The following is a 16,615-nucleotide window of genomic DNA, read 5'->3' on the forward strand; positions in this document are numbered from 1 at the left end:
TCTGAAAATACATGTCCCTAGCAAACTCTCACTTCTAATAATGTGTATACTTGGTGAAAGGCCCTAAATGATACTTCAAATAATCCCTTCCTGAATCTTGCTCAGGAGCAAAACTGGGTTTGAGCACTCCACCTTCTTCTTTTTCTTCTTTTCTTTTCTTTTTTATTTTTTTTAAAGATTTTATTTAGTTATTTGTCATAGAGAGAGAAGCAAGAGCAAGCACAGGCATACAGAGTGGCAGGCAGAGGCAGAGAGAGAAGCAGGCTCCCTGCCAAGCAAGGAGCCCCACGTGGGACTCGATCCCAGGATGCTGGGATCATGACCTGAGCCGAAGGCAGCCGCTTAACCAACTGAGCCACCCAGGCGTCCCTTCTTCTTTTCTTTTAATGGATCAGTTATTTAATTAGGTTCTTTGTAAGATATTTTATTTATTTATTTTTAATTTTATTTATTTATTTTTAATTTTATTTATTTATTTTAGAGAGAGGGAGAGGGAGAAGCAGACTCCCCCCTGTGTACAGAGCCTGAAAGGGAGCTCCGCCCCAGGACCCCAAGTTCATGACCTGAGCCAGTCAGACACTTAATATACTGAGCCATCCAGGTACCCCTCTTTCTAAGAAATTTGGAACATCAGTTTATGAGGGTAAACTCCATTTGTGGGAAAAAGCACAGAGAGGAGGTAGCCCTGAAGCTGAGAACAGCTTTGATTTTTGGCAGAATTTATGAGTTCACATCTTTCTGATCAACCTCGCACTACCCTGTAATCTCACATTTCTCTTTCTCCATGTTGAAGATCTCCCCTTCCTGGTGTCTAGGGTTATACAGCTTCTTCATCCTGAGTAAGCATCAGTGAGGTGTTTGGGGATTTTCACACTACTGATAGCAATTTTGGTGGAGGTAGCAATGACAAATTTCTGTTGTTCTATGCAGAGGAACCTGACTGAAGGCCAGAGGTCTCTTCACAGCTAGCAAGACAGTGCTCAGTTGCTTCAGGAAAACCACCTTCTTGCGTCTGTAGTGCTCAGTAAGAATGATCAAAATGGTGCTAGGAGTGAAGCTAGTTCAGTTTTCTCAAATGCTGACTGGAAAGTTTCTGCCGTGGCTCAGTAGCTTTTGAGACACATCTTCAGTAGGATAATACTTAGATACTTTGCAGAGTTTAACCACTCGGGTACTACCATTCTTGTCACCAATAATAGGTTTTGTGACAGTAGCAAGAACCCTCTTTTTCTTTTTTTTTAAGATTTTATTTATTTATTTATTTAATTTTTTAAACGATTTTATTTATTTATTTGACAGAGAAAGCTAGAGAGTACAAGCAGGCAGAGCAGCAGTGGGAGAGGGAGAAGCAGGCTCCCCACTGAGCAGGGAGCCCGATGCGGGGCTTGATCCCAGGACTCTGAGATCATGACCTGAGCCAAAGACAGACACTTAATGACTGAGCCACCCAGTCACCTCTTTATTTATTTATTTGATAGAGATCACAAGTAGGCAGAGAGGCAGCCAGAGAGAGAGGAGGAAGCAGGCTCCCCGCTGAGCAGAGAGCCCAACGCGGGGCTCAATCCCAGGACTCTGGGACCATGACCCGAGCTGAAGGCAGAGGCTTTAACCCACTGAGCCACCCAGGCACCCCAAGAACCTTCTTTTTCTCGTCAATCCTGGATTTAGATGCTAAATACTTCCTCTTGTACATGGCCTTCCTGGACTACATAGCCAATCAGGAACATCCACCAATTCCTCTGACAAGGACAGGGTTTCGGCTGCAATGGAGCTTCGCCTGCTTTGGCATTTTAGCCTCGAGGTTACCCTTCTTTTTTTTTTTTTAAGATTTTATTTATTTATTTGTCAGAGAGAGAGAGAGAGCAAGAGCGAGCACAGGCAGAGTGGCAGGCAGAGTCAGAGGGAGAAGCAGGGTCCCTGTGGAGCAAGGAGCCCGATGTGGGACTCGATCCCAGGACGCTGGGATCATGACCTGAGCCAAAGGCAGCTGCTTAACCAACTGAGCCACCCAGGCATCCCTCGAGGTTACCCTTCTTGACCTTGCCACCAGCATCAGCCTTCTTGGCTCCAGGTTACTTCTCCTTAGTATCGGGCTTCTCGGCGTTTTCGCCTGCCATCTTGCAAGACAGGAAAGCAATCCATCTTCTTCTTTTAGAAAGTTGCCACTGTATTTGCTGATATCTGATCTTGGTGTCATTCTCCTTGATTTTCAAAATCACAAATGTTCAACTATTCATTCTGGACTGAGTTTGCAGGACACAGGTCATGCAGTCTAGTTGACTGAAATTATTTGGACCTCTATACTTCATTTCTCATCCATCTTAGGCTCCAGTTCCTTCCAAGCCACTTTTGTTTTACCTTTTTAAGTATAAAAACATTCTCCTTGAGGGGCGCCTGGGTGGCTCAGTGGGTTGAGCCACTGCCTTCGGCTCAGGTCGTGATCTCAGGTTCCTGGGATCGAGTCCCACATCGGGCTCTCTGCTCGGCAGGGAGCCTGCTTCCCTCTCTCTCTCTCTGCCTGCCTCTCTGTCTACTGGTGATTTCTCTCTGTCAAATAAATAAATAAAATCTTAAAAAAAAAAAAAAAAACATTCTCCTTGACATAAAAGAGAGACTCAAAAGAATTCTGTTTACTCTGCTACTTGTTCACATTACAGAGCTAGCCTCAAGCATCAGACCTAATTCTCCTGTTATCTTTTTGCTCTAAATATGATTTATAAACTTTTTATTTGTCCTCAGCAGATCTGCAATTCTCAACTCATTTGGGGCCTTAGCGTTTTTACAGATTTATGACATTCTCCCTATTCATACTTGGTTATATTTCCTTACTTCCACCATTTACAAATTTTGTATTAGAGTCTGAGCTAATCAGAAAATATCTCATAATAGCATACTGCCTTCTTCAGACAACCCCTTCTTTCCTTCTTCATTGTGGCCATTTAAAATTATATAATCAGAATTGAATATTTAAGGGCAACCCAATCCTCTTGATCATAGTACATCTATCACAGTACACGGAAAATACATACGTAATAAATGATATTAAATGAATGAAAATCTCTTCCATGGATTTATGCATGTCTCGTTTTGTTTTGTTCTGGGTTTTTTTTTTAATGATTTTTATTTATTGATTTATTTGCCAGAGAGAGAGAGAGAAAGCACAAGCAGGGGGAGCAGAGAGCAAAGGGAGAAGCAGGGTCCCCATTGAGCAAAGAGCCCAATATAGCACTTGATCCTAGGACCCTGGGATCATGACCTGAGCCAAAGGCAGATGCTTCACTGACTGAGCCACCCAGGTGTCCCCCATGCTTGCCTTTTGTTTGCACTTTATATAATCAGAATTTTTTTGTAATTTTCAAGATACAGTTGGATTTCCCTATTATAACAATTTATGACTTAGGTGGAGTCACTTTCTCCCTACATTACTGTCATTTTTACTTCTATTAATTCCAATTTTTAAAGCACACACGTCTTAGATTCTGTGTTTTAACTAGTGAAGATGTTAACTCAACACTCCAGAAGCTGCACGGAAAAACCTTCTTGGGCCTGACACCCCTTCCACCTACTAGTAATTATTTTCTTTTTCATGGTCAACAGAAGAACTAACAGCTAGTTTAAAGAAAGATCTGTGCCCTTCACTAACAGAGAAGGTGATATTCCATTTAGGATAGAATTTGAAGCATCTTTAAGTACCGGGCTTATGTCCCCTGAGGTCAGAAATATCGTTTGCTTTTCTTTTTGATATAGTTAGCTATAAAAACACTTCAAGTTGATCCCAGGGTCCTGGGATCGAGTCCCGTATCAGGCTCCTTGCTCAGCAGGGAGTCTGCCTCTCTCTCTGCCTCTGCCTGCCTCTCTGTCTGCTTGTGTGCTTTCTCTCTCTCTCTTTCTGACAAATAAATAAATAAATAAAATCTTTTAAAACCACTTGAAGAGAATCTATTTTCTATGTATCCCAAATAAGATGAAAAAAGATGGGATTAAGCATTGCTGTTAACTCACAATTTCTACCATTGGGAAGATTATGAAAGGAGGCCAAACCCCTCTCCCTGCTTCCCTCAACTGTTGCTGATAAACACTCAGCTCTCCCCATAAGTGTCAGTGCTGTGAGCCATGGGCAAAACCTGTCAGGGACCAGTTGTCAATAGTCTGGGCTCAACACTGTGAAGACTACAGAAAGAATCCTGCCTTTAACAGGAGCCTGAATACATGGTGGGTCATGTCTGGATACTGCTTTTCTTTTTTCTTTTTTTAAAGATTTTATTTATCTGAGGGGTGCCTCGGTGGCTCAGATGGTTAAACATCTGCCTTCAGCTCAGGTCATGATCACGGGGTCCTGGAATTGAGCCCCATGTCGGGCTCCTGGCTCGGTGGGGAGCCTCCTTTCCCTCTGCCTCTCCCTCTGCTCATTTTCTCTCCCATGTGCATCTCTCTCTCTCAAATGATTTAAATGAGATCATTTTCTTTAAGAAATGATTTTATTTATTTGAAACAGAGATAGAGATAGGGAGCATGAGCTAGGAGAGGGGCAGAGGGAGAGAGAGAAGCAGACTCCCCACTGAGAAGGGAGCCCAACACAGGATTTGATCCCAGGACCCTGAGATCATGACCTTAGATGCTTAATCAACTGAGCCATCCAGGGGCCCCTGTTTTGCTTTTTATTTGCTAAGGAATTAAGGGGACATGAACCGCACTGATCAGTCTTTGTTGCTTCTATCCTTTAGTCTCTATCTCATTGCAATGAAAAGAATTAATGTGTGTTCCTGTCCAAGAAGTCAGGGAAACCCCATTTGGGTAGTCCCTAAAACTCTGTTATAAAATATTAAGGCAAGTTAGAGTTACTAATTATTTCAAAACTGTACGTTTTTCCCATCCTGTATAAACTCTGATATTTTAGATGGAACATGGCTTTATTTCGGCACCATAGAAAAATCTTGCCATTAAAAACATGTGCTGGAGTGCCTGGGTGGCTCAGTGGGTTAAAGCCTCTACCTTCGGCTCAGGTCATGATCTCAGAGTCCTGAGATGGAGCCCCGCATCGGGCTCTCTGCTCAGCAGGGAGCCTGCTTCCTCCTCTCTCTCTCTGCCTGCCTCTCTGCCTACTTGTGATCTCTGTCTGTCAAATAAATAAATAAAAATCTTAAAAAAAAAAAAATGTGCTGCAGGGGCGCCTGGGTGGCTCAGTTGTTAGGTGTCTGCCTTTAGCTCAGGTCATGATCCCGGGGTTCAGGATCAGTCAGCAGAGCATGCAACCCTTGATCTCAGGTTGTGAGCTCAAGCCCCATGTTGGCCATGGAGCCCACTTAATTAAAAAAAAAAAAAATGCTGCATATTGTATAATTCCATTTATATGAAATGCACGGCATAGGCAAGTGCAGAGAGACAAAAAGTAGATTAATGGTTGTTAGAGGATGGAGGGAAGGGAGTATAGGGAGTGACTACATAACTGGTACAGGGTTTCTTTTTGGAGTAATACAAATATCCTGGAAATAACAATAATAATGATTGTAGAACATTGTAAATACACTAAAACTTACTCAACCATGCAGTTTAAAATAGTTTAAATTTTTTTATTTTTAATTTTAATGTAATTTTAATTTTTAGGGTATGTGAATTTTATCTCAATAAAAAAAATTTTAGAGGGGGCACCTGGCTGGTTCAGTCAGACAAGCTGAACTCTTGATCTTGGGGTCATGAGTTCAAGCTCCATGTTGGGTTCAGAGATTACTTAAAAAAATGAATAAATTAATTAAAACTTAAAAAAATTTTTTTGAATCTGGTTTCTTCTGCTCCAATATTTTATATTTAGGGTTGTCGAATGTAAGGGGCCATATAAAGCAAGAACTTATATAAACCTGCAAAAGATTAACGTTAATATAAGATGAGTTGGCCAAGGGAGGAGGAAAAAAAACAACGATGGAAGTGTATACCTTTGAGTCACCTACCTGCATTCAGGTACCCATGTAGCCCGAAGCTCTGACCTTGGCTTTCCAGCATGCTCATACTGCCACCTGGTGGCATTGACTCGCCAAAACAGTCTACTGTCCTACCACCCCGAATGCTGCTGGATCTCATCTGAATCCCCAAACCAGGCAGGGTCCCCCACAGTTACGACTGGCCATCTTTATCTATTCTTCCCCTCAAGCTCATCCTCCTCTGGTTGTAAAGGACATGCAACATGAATTCCTTGATGAGGTTTGAAAACCCAAGTAGGTCAGCATATTAAGATCTACTGAACTCCAGGACACCTGACTGGCCCAGTCCATATATAGCATGAGTAGGAAATGGGGCACCTGGGTGGCTCAGTGGGTTAAGCCTCTGCCTTCGGCTTGGGTCATGATCTCCGGGTCCTGGGATTGAGCCCCACATCAGGCTCTGGGGGAGTCGGCTTCCTCCCTCTCTCTCTGCCTGCTGCTCTGCCTACTTGTGATCTCTCTGTCAAATAAATACAATCTTTTTTTAAAAATGAGTAGGAAAGACTTAGATACACTCTCACCATAAACTTCCTCCCAGGCATGGTGTCATGCAATCAGGAGGGAATCCCCAACTCCATTTCATTAAGATCGGTCCTCATTGAGGAGAGCCAGCTTCTCTCTGAAGATTAGAGGATTTGGATCACACATCTGATAGTCAATGGGGTTTGCATTTACAGCAAAGAAGTAGTTTTTAAAATAGGCTCTGAAGAAGTCCACCTGCCCCCACCCCTTGAGCCCTACATCTGGGCTCAGTACAGAGGGAACAGATAAAAATGCTCATCTCCCAGTTTCTCTCCAAAAGGGGTTTAATTCCAAACTTTCATACTACCACCTGAGATTAAAGCTTCTAATAAGCCTGCATCTAGTTGCTAACTGTCATCCTTCCCTTTGGGATACTGTCAGGTCTTGGCACACCTTCAGTTACTAGGAGCCACTAAGAACAAAAATGGTAGTTTGGGCAACCACAAAATTTTGAGAGGCAACGAGGAGCTCAGTCCAGGCTGACTGGCAAGGTTTATCTCTTGCACAAGACCAGTCTCTCTGGTGGGAGATGTGTCTGTCTTATGCAATGCACAAAAACCAACACAGAGAGTCAAGGAAAATGAAGAAAGAGTGGAATATATTCCAAAGGAAAAAAAAAATCCTGGATATAAATTGAAATGAAATGGAGATAAGTGATCTACCCAATAAAGAGTTCAAAATAACAGTCGTAGTGGGGTGCCTGGGTGGATCAGTCAATTAAACGTCCAACTCTTGATTTCAGCTCAGGTCATGATCTCAAGGTCATGGATCAAGCCCCGTGTTGGGCTCTGCACTGAGTGTGGACCCAACTTGAGATTCTCTCTCTCTCCCTCTGCCCCACCCTCACACTCTCTCTCTCTAAAATAAATAAGTAAATCTTTAAAAAAAAATAAGTCATAGGTCAGAACAATGCATAAACAAACAGAATTTCAACAAAGAGATAGAACATATAAAAAAGTACCAAACAGGGGTGCCTGAGTGGCTCAGTCTGTTAAGTGTACAACTCCTGGTTTTGGCTAGGGTTATGGTCTCGGTGTCATGAGCTCAACCCTGTGTTGGACTCCACACTCACAGTGGAGTCTCTTGTCCCTCTCCATCCCCCTCTGCTCCCTTCCCTGTGTTCTCTCTCTCAAATGAATAAAATTTTAAAAGCTTTTTTTTAAAGAAAAGTGTCAAATGGAAATCAGAGAGCTGAATAATATAATAACTGCACTGAAAAATGTAATGGAAAAATCACCAATCACAGAGGAAGAAAGGAACAAAGTAACTATAAAACAGCTGGAAAATAATTAACAAAATGGCAGTAGTTCAGTTTGCAAATGCATACTACCAGTAATTACTTTAAATGTAAATGGAATAAATTCTTCAATCAAAAGACATGGAGTGGCTGAATGGACAAAAAAATAAAATTCAGCTATATGCTACCTACAAGATACTCACTTCAGCTTAAAGGACACACATAGACTGAAAGCAAAGCAATGGAAAAATATTCCATGCAAACGGAAAGTAAAAGAAAGCAGCAGTAGTTACAGCGACATTAGACAAAATGGACTGTAAGCCAAAATCTGCAACAAGAACCAAAGATCATTGTATAACATAGGGGTGAATCCTTCAAAAGGATATGTTGGAATGTTAAAATGTTTGGGGCACCTGGGTGGCTCAGATGGTTGAGCATCTGCCTTCAGCTGGAGTCATGATCTCCAGGACCTGGGATGAAGCCCCAGATTTGACTTCCAACTCAGCAGGGAGTCTGCCTCTCCCTCTGCCTCTCCCCCTGCTTGTGCTCTCTCTGTCACTCTCTCAAATGAATAAATAAAATCTTTTTTTAAAAAATGTTTATGGGGTGCCTGGGTGGCTCAGTGGGTTAAAGCCTCTGCCTTCAGCTCAGGTCATGATTCCAGAGTCCTGGGATCGAGTCTCGAATTGGGCTCTCTGCTCAGCAGGGAGCCTGTTTCTCCCCCCACCACCTCTGCCTCCTTCTCTGCCTACTTGTGATTTCTGTCTGTCAAATAAATAAAATCTTTTTAAAAAAATGTTTATGTACCCAACATCAGAACATATAAATAAAGCAAACATCAACAGACCTGAAGAGAGAAATAGACATCAACACAATAATAGCAGGGACTTTCAATACTGCACTTTCAACAAAGGATAGATCATTCAAACACAAAAAACAATAAGGCAACAATGTACATTGGTCGTGGTTGTTTCCACAAAATAGCAGAAAGGAACATCAGCAAAGAATTAACATTTCCCAGATAGAATTGCTCACCTGAGAGAGCCAATCAGTCAACCACTGCAGCTAAAATACATCACCTGTGATCAATTGCAAGCATAGCTCTACCATCCTGTTTGTGATACCAATTGTTATGACTTTGTTAAATCAATATTTGCTAAGAAAATCTCTGGTGAGCCACAGTTCAACAAAAGATCATAAGAAAATTGAGATACAGAAGTTGATTACTCACAGGTCCTGGAGAATGTACAAGATCATCTTGGACCACATATTTTCTGCCACTCTCCACTTCACTGCAGCATATTGCCTATTCAGAATGCTACTGAGGCTTCCCATCCCAAAGTGCAAACTCCAAAAGAAACAACCAGAACCTCAGAGCATTGCTCATTAAAGGTAGTTTGAGGTGCCTCCGATGTTGTTTCTGGCTATTAATTGCCCCACAGAGGATAAATTCCCCCAGTGGGTATTAGACAAGGTGTTTCCTGATCCTAAGCACAGGCCCAGTTACTGACTATTAGGACAATTGGCTGAGATTTTCATAAGTCCATTCATTATTGGTAACTCTCACCTAGTGTGGGCTCCCAAGGTACCAGGCACTGCCTTTAGAAGAAGGAGCCTCTGTTTCTCTGACCCCTGTATTTGTGGATGGGCACCAGAACTCAGAGTCCTAATCAGGATGGTAGGGGCACCTTTATTCAGGAAGTCATGGCTTCCTGCAAAGGCAAGTATGACTGGGACCATGTCCTTCTGTCACTGTATACCTTGCTGCTGTCACACTGCATTCCCTGACCTTATGGGATATCACAAGTCTCATGGCACAAGTTCTAATGGTCTGACATAAATACTCTTGGCTCTATTAGACACAGGAGTCCAAGTTACAGTAATTCCAGGTAACCCTTCTAAACTCCCCAAGGGAAACTCATACAGCCTATAAGGCATAGCAGGTAAAACTGTAAAAAGTACAAACTAAGCTACATGTGTCTGTTAGCACCATATTTCTAAGACAGTTACCAATGATGATGGCTCCCTAGCTCTCTTCTCCTAATGTAGATATGGATTTCCTCACTCATCCACAAACCTGGTGGGGTAAACCTAAATTTCTGGGCTTTCTTATGGGAGCTGCCAGATGGGAACCTATTCAAATGCTTCTTCCAGTGAAAAGAGTAAATACACCACAATACTGGCTGAAGCAAGATACAGAGGGCTTTTGGCTCAACATTAAAGTTATGCTTACACCAGGGTCATTAGGCTCACCATTCCCCCCCCCCCTTTAATAACTCGATCTGGCCAGTTTTAAATCATTCACCAATGAATGAAGATTAACAACCAACTATTAAAAATTGATTTGTGCCAGGGGCGCCTGGGTGGCTCAGTGGGCTAAAGCCCCTGCCTTCGGCTCAGGTCATGATTCCAGAGTCCTGGGATCGAGCCCCACGTCGGGCTCTCTGCTGGGCGGAGAGCCTGCTTCCTCCTCTCTGCCTGCCTCTCTGCCTACTTGTGTCTGTCAAATAAATAAATAAAATCTTAAAAAAAAAAAATTGACTCATGCCAGACAGCCTCTCTTTTGCTGTTCTGCACACTACTCCCTTGCAGCATATTCAGTAAGCTTCTATCTCCTTAAAAAAATTTTACTATTAACAATTTAGTATTAAAAGCACAGGTTCTAGCCACTGTAGCTCTCATTCCCAATATTTTAAACATGACAGATGACATCCAAAGGACTCAGAGCCCCTACTGTGCTGTCCAAGATTTAGCCAACATGTTTTACCTGATCTCAATAACTGAAGACCCACACCTAGATTTGCTTTCAGTTTTTAGGGCACCCAGTATAATTTTAATGAGCTCCCTAGGGATTATCTAAACAGCCTCTCCATCACATACACCCTAAGCAGACAATTTCGAATTTCACTCAAACTAACACGCTGCTGCCTTTAACATCATATAGATGACATTCTGTCGTGGAGGTCCTCTGAGGATATCATTCAGGAAGACTTACACCTCGTACCACAACACTTAACAGCAGAGAGGATGGACAGAGAGGATTGCCCCACATAAGACCCAAGGACTGGCCACTTCTATTAAGTTTCTTGACATGGTGCTCAGCTGAGCCTGCAAAATTCCTCTTGCTATAAAACATCAACTCCTTGGGGCACGCGGGTGGCTCGGTTGGTTAAGCGTCTGCCTTTGGCTCAGGTCATGATGCCTGGGTCCTGGGATGGAGTCCTATATCGCATCAGGCTCCCTGAGGACCCTCTTCTCCCTTTCCCTCTGCTGCTTCCCCATTTGTGCTCACTCACTCTCTGTCAAATAAATTAATAAGTCTTAAAAAAAAAAATCAAATTCTCACAATGAAGCCTCCCATGACACTATGGCAGGCACAGCACATAGGAGGTCTTTTCACCTTTGGACAACATGTTCTACACTCATACATATTACACAGGCCTCTAACGCCATTACGTGCCAATCAGCTTCTTTCTTTTTTTCTTTCTCTTTTTTGGTTAAAGATTTTATGTATTTGAGAGAGAGAGCCCACACACACAAGCACATGCAGGGGTAGGGTGAGGGATGGGAGAGAACAAGAGCGAGGAGCAGGGGGAAGAGAGAGGGACCAGCAGACTCTCCGCTGAGCACAGAATACAACACAGGGCTCAATCCCAGGACTCCAAGATCTCGATCTGAGGCGAAGGCAGACACTTAACCAACTGAGCCACCCAGCTACCCCTAAATCAGCGTTCTCTACTGGGGAGTATCTCAACAAACTGCATCATGGCTGGGCCAACAAGACATACGGCAGGCTCTGCCTTAGTCCCTGGAGGCTCACACTTCTGAACTGAATCACTGGTGATGCTTCATTACACCTCACAGGGTCTCTGGACTAAGTGTGGCTCTACCTGGCTGCCCATGGGGTTCTGCCCCAAATAGCAGTCAGGTACATGACACTTAAGCCCCAAGTTTTGGTAACCTACTGGATCCTTTTAGAGAAAAAGATATTAACAGGCTCCCAGCTTCACACACCAAGTTCCCATCTTGCCTTGGTTTAGGGTTTCAGCGCAAGAGACTTAGCCTGGCCACCAACGCCTCGCTGTTAAATGGGAATTCGTAACTTTAGGAAAGTGCTAAACCTGCTATCAAGGGTTTTTCCAAATTACAGGACGATGTGGCTCCTCCCATGCTTAGCCCTTTGTCCACTGACATCGAGGTGCTGCTAGAGGCACCTTCACTGCCGGCCCCTCGAATAGTTTGGGGAGCACTTTGGGAGCAACTGCCTAACATGGAAAGGGGATGGGCAGCAACACCATTATCCACAATGCCACCTGCTGAGAGACTGATGCATATCATCTTGCTAGCTGCATATCCCTAGTGCAGGGGAGCTCTCCTAGCTCAGCCCAACTGGAAGACTGGTGACAGCATGCCTAACTCTAAAACAGGCCATTAAAATGAGACTGTCAGGAGCACGCATTTTTACTGACCCCTGGATGGTAGCCAATAGGCCCACAGGCTGGTCTGGACAATAACAAAAGGGATAATTTCATGATTCAGGGAAAGCCTATCTGGATTATCTCTACTTGGAAATACAGAGCCAGCTCTCATATGCCAGTGATGGTCTCTGCACACATGCCAACAAACACCAGGAACACATTATAATAACACTGTAGACTTCTTACCCAAATTACACATGTTCCAAGGCCCTGCATGAGCCATCTCCCAAATTATCAGTTCTGGACACAACTATTCCTCCAGAGATGCCATACGCACTAGCAGAGTGGGCCCATGTTCCAACAAACCATAGGGGAGTTACACTACTCACTGACTGGGCCTATTGTCATTGCATCCCCCTCACAATGACAATAGACCCAATCAGTGAGTGTCCCTCTCTGCTCCCAAAGAAAATTCTGGAAGGTTCTGGAAGACATGTATCTCCTGGGGTAACAGACCCTATTCACAACGGCAAATTGATTTTTTTTCTGGCCACTGTCACCCTCTGCTAAAGCTGGTAAGTACATAACCACCATTACTGATAACTTTACTAGACTCCACTGACTACTTCCCAGCATGTCATCTCCTTCTTAACCAGGTATATGATCATCTCCTTTGGTTCACCAGATATCATAGATTTAGATCAAGGAGCCCATTTCATCTCCCAAATTGTTTTGTCACGGGCTTTAGAACATGAAATCATATGGAATTTCAACCTAGCTTACCAGCCCCAAGAGGCTAGACTTACAAAAGACAGGCATAGTGACCTACTTGTTTCTTAAGCTTTTAAACAATAAGTGGTCCCCAAATGGAGAGAAATTTTATCCCAGGCTATAATACTGCTTAATTCCCAGATCTTGTATCTCTAAATTTCCCATATCAACTATCAGTCTCCTCCAAGGACTCCCCAGATAGCATTTCCGGGCAACCTCCATATCAGAGAGGACACCACTCATCTGCTCACCAGAACAATGCTCTCTTTACCATATTGACTTTTCCACCATCTCACCATCTTGCACATGCTGGCAACCTGATCAAGGGCAGATTGTGCAATATGACCCTCTTATAATATAGAGCCTGAGGAGACAAACCTCTACCAAATTGCTTAGCAATCACAATTATATAAATATTATTGGCCCAATCTGGTTGGCTCAATCAGTAGAGTGTGCAACTCTCAATCCCAAGATCATGAGTTCAAGCCCCATGTTTGGCATAGAGCCTACTCTATAAACAAACAAACAGGCAAATAAGCAAACAAATGTCATTGGCCCAGACAATGGCCCAGTCCCGCCAGGGTAATTAAGGCCACCAGCTTTGCCTTACTATTTGGGTTATAAAGGTTGCCTAACTAAAGTAAATATATCAAAAATTTTGCAGAAGATTGAAATTACAGCTCCAGAACCCACTAGCAGATCTGTGTAGATCTCAAAGAAAGGAGAAGAGGCCTGCCTAGTGGATGCCCATCATGTTGGAAAGAAATGCCAAACAGAAATCCTGGGATCTATAGCTGCTCTCAGTGAACTGAGACAAGGCCCCTACCCTACCTTAGAGGAAGACGTAAATGACCTCTTGTTCCAGAGCAAGTACACTCATCCTTTGGTCAGTATCCAGATTGCTCAACAGAAGGAAACCCCACACTAGTCAAAGGCAGTATTCTTTGTCATGGCTGTGACTGTTCTTGTGCACAGCCTAGATAATAGTGTTACTAGTAGACCCCTGGGCCCTAATCTTGTTTCAGACGTGCTGGAACAAAATCAGTCAGGTGTACAGTTGCATGCCAGATGCTGGTGGATCCTGTTAGAACGGCTTTACTCAGCATGTCATGGAGTATGGACCCTGATCCAAAGCTCACCTCCATCCACATTAAATGGTGCCAGTGAAAATGATACTTAAATGAGTTACTCTTTCCTTACACTATGTCTCAAATTATCTCCCAAACAGAACGGTCTTCCCAATGTAGCCAAATCAGACTCATCACAAATCACAGGTTTGTGCCCTGATGAATTTCTTATAATTGTAATGGGCTAATCTCTAGATTATAAAGCTGCTATCCACAAAATGTCCCTACAATTAATGTATCAATATACCCATTATCTAAATTGTGGATGGATTCTCCAAAAATCTGGGTCATGGACATTGCATGCTCCTTGCAAGGTGCCCCCTTAATGATCCAATGGAGTTCACTGAGATCCACTCACTGAACAGAAGAACCCATACTTGTAGTTCTGTCCTGAGTCAGGCCTCCAGTATATACACTCAGAACTTTTTAAAAACATTTTTAAGCTTATTTATTTAAACGATTTCTATACCCAACATGGGACTTGAATTCAGGATCCAGAGATCAAGGGCTGCATGTTCTACTGAGTGAATTTTAGGTATCCCTAAAATTTTTATTTCTAACTAATCTCTACACCCAACATAGGGTTTGAACTTATAGCCCCAAGATCAAGAGTCACATGCTCTTCTGACTGAGCCAGCCAGGTGCCCCAAAATAAAAGTCCTTTTTAAAAATATATATACCCTTGGGATTTAATACCAGCCAGCCATTCCCATCGTGCATGGACCTCCACCTGGGAAGGCCATCCTTCCCCAGGGTTGGCCTCCACCACCCCCAAGCACACCAACACCTCAGACAATATGGCCCAGGACAAAGTGAGAGCTCACTCTTGGAGACAACTGTAGCTCAGATGGCAATGCCACAAACCAAGAGACAGATGAGGAAGATAAAGCGTTCCAGCCTTGCTGGACATGGGGACTTTCCCATCCCAGATTGCCTCCATACCAGGAGAGAAGTGACTGTGATGACTATTAGCCTCAAGACCAAGTTGCAAAAATACCTTGGCTAATCAACCCTGAGAATCCCACAGAGTTCTATTTTTTCAGGAATAGCTAAATACTTATCTCTTGAATTTTGGATCTATCAAAATGCTTGCAAAACAGTAAGTGTCCCTGGCTGCACCAGCCATCGCTTCATCCTTATGGCAGGCCAGACTGTCTAAACAGCACTAGCCAAAATAAGGCACTTGGTTGCAACATCTTTAACTTGATTTGCTTAGATCCCGTGGTTTGGGACCTCCTGCTGCTGTGTTCACTGCTCAGTGTACTAGATTACATTATTTCCGCCACAACCACCAGCACCTTCTCAATGCCTGAAATTGCTACCTACACTCCTCTGCACATCTTCTCCATAAGCCCTTCCCCGATGTATGCCACAGCCCTGCCCCAGACCACAACCCAGTGAGCCAGATCTGACATGATTGTATACTAAGTTCCAACATAACAACCCAGACCTTGCAAGTAAAATGATATTGGATCTGGGGGCGCCTGGGGGGCTTAGTTGTTTGAGTATCTGACTCCTGGTTTCGGCTCAGATCATCATCTCAGGGTTATGAGATCAAGCCCTGCACTGGGCTCCAAGCTCAGCACAGTTTGCTTGGGATTCTTTCCCTCTTCCTTTCCCTTGGCCTACTCCCCCACCCCCACTCATGTGCACACATGTGCACACACTCTCCCTTTAAAACAAAATAAGGGGCGCCTGGGTGGCTCAGTGGGTTAAGCCGCTGCCTTCGGCTCAGGTCATGATCTCAGGGTCCTGGGATCGAGTCCCGCATCGGGCTCTCTGCTCAGCGGGGAGCCTGCTTCCTCCTCTCTCTCTCTCTCTGCCTGCCTCTCTGCCTACTTGTGATGTCTCTCTGTCAAATAAATAAATAAATAATCTTTTAAAAAAAAAAATTAAAAAAATTAAAAAAAATAAAACAAAATAAGTATATAAAATCTTTTTTAAAAATGATATTGAGGGTGCCTGGGTGGCTCAGTGGGTTAAGCCGCTGCCTTCGGCTCAGGTCTTGATCTCAGGGTCCTGGGATTGAGTCCCGCATCGGGCTCTCTGCTCAGCAGGGAGCCTGCTTCCCTCTCTCTCTCTCTCTGCTTGCCTCTCTGTTTACTTGTGATCTCTCTCTGTAAAATAAATAAATACAATCTTTTTTAAAAAATGATATTGAATCTGTTACCGTTCAGGGTCAGACCTACAATCCTATTTCACTAGCTATTCCGCAATTCTTCCTAGTGATCACTTCCTTGTCCTAAACCCCACCCTCCCAAACACCACGAACCTCATTTTGGCTAAACCAAACCCCTAATCTGGCCTCCAAACAGGGCACCCTGTGGGTAAGTATCTAAATAACTCCCCACAGTGGTACTTTCTAAAGGCTCCCAACTATACTGAAACACAAAAGGGTAGATCTCACCCTGTATCCTCAGAGCCACTTAATAATAAATAATATCCCATTCAAATTCAAATTCTACTGTGTATCTACTTCAAGGGATCAGGAGCAAGTCCACTTGGCCCTTCCCAGGCTACAAGCAGTCCACAGAGATGACCTTTATTACTGCAACATTATTACCT

At 43.5% G+C, this 16,615-nt stretch overlaps 1 pseudogene; it reads right to left on the reverse strand.

The window, feature by feature from the left end:
* Positions 1-508: 508 nt before the first annotated feature.
* On the reverse strand, positions 509-2,392 carry LOC116569561 (annotated as a pseudogene).
* Positions 2,393-16,615: the final 14,223 nt, after the last annotated feature.

The sequence above is a fragment of the Mustela erminea genome, chromosome 11 (genome assembly GCF_009829155.1).
Source record: "Mustela erminea isolate mMusErm1 chromosome 11, mMusErm1.Pri, whole genome shotgun sequence".
Classification (NCBI taxonomy): Eukaryota; Metazoa; Chordata; class Mammalia; order Carnivora; family Mustelidae; genus Mustela; species Mustela erminea.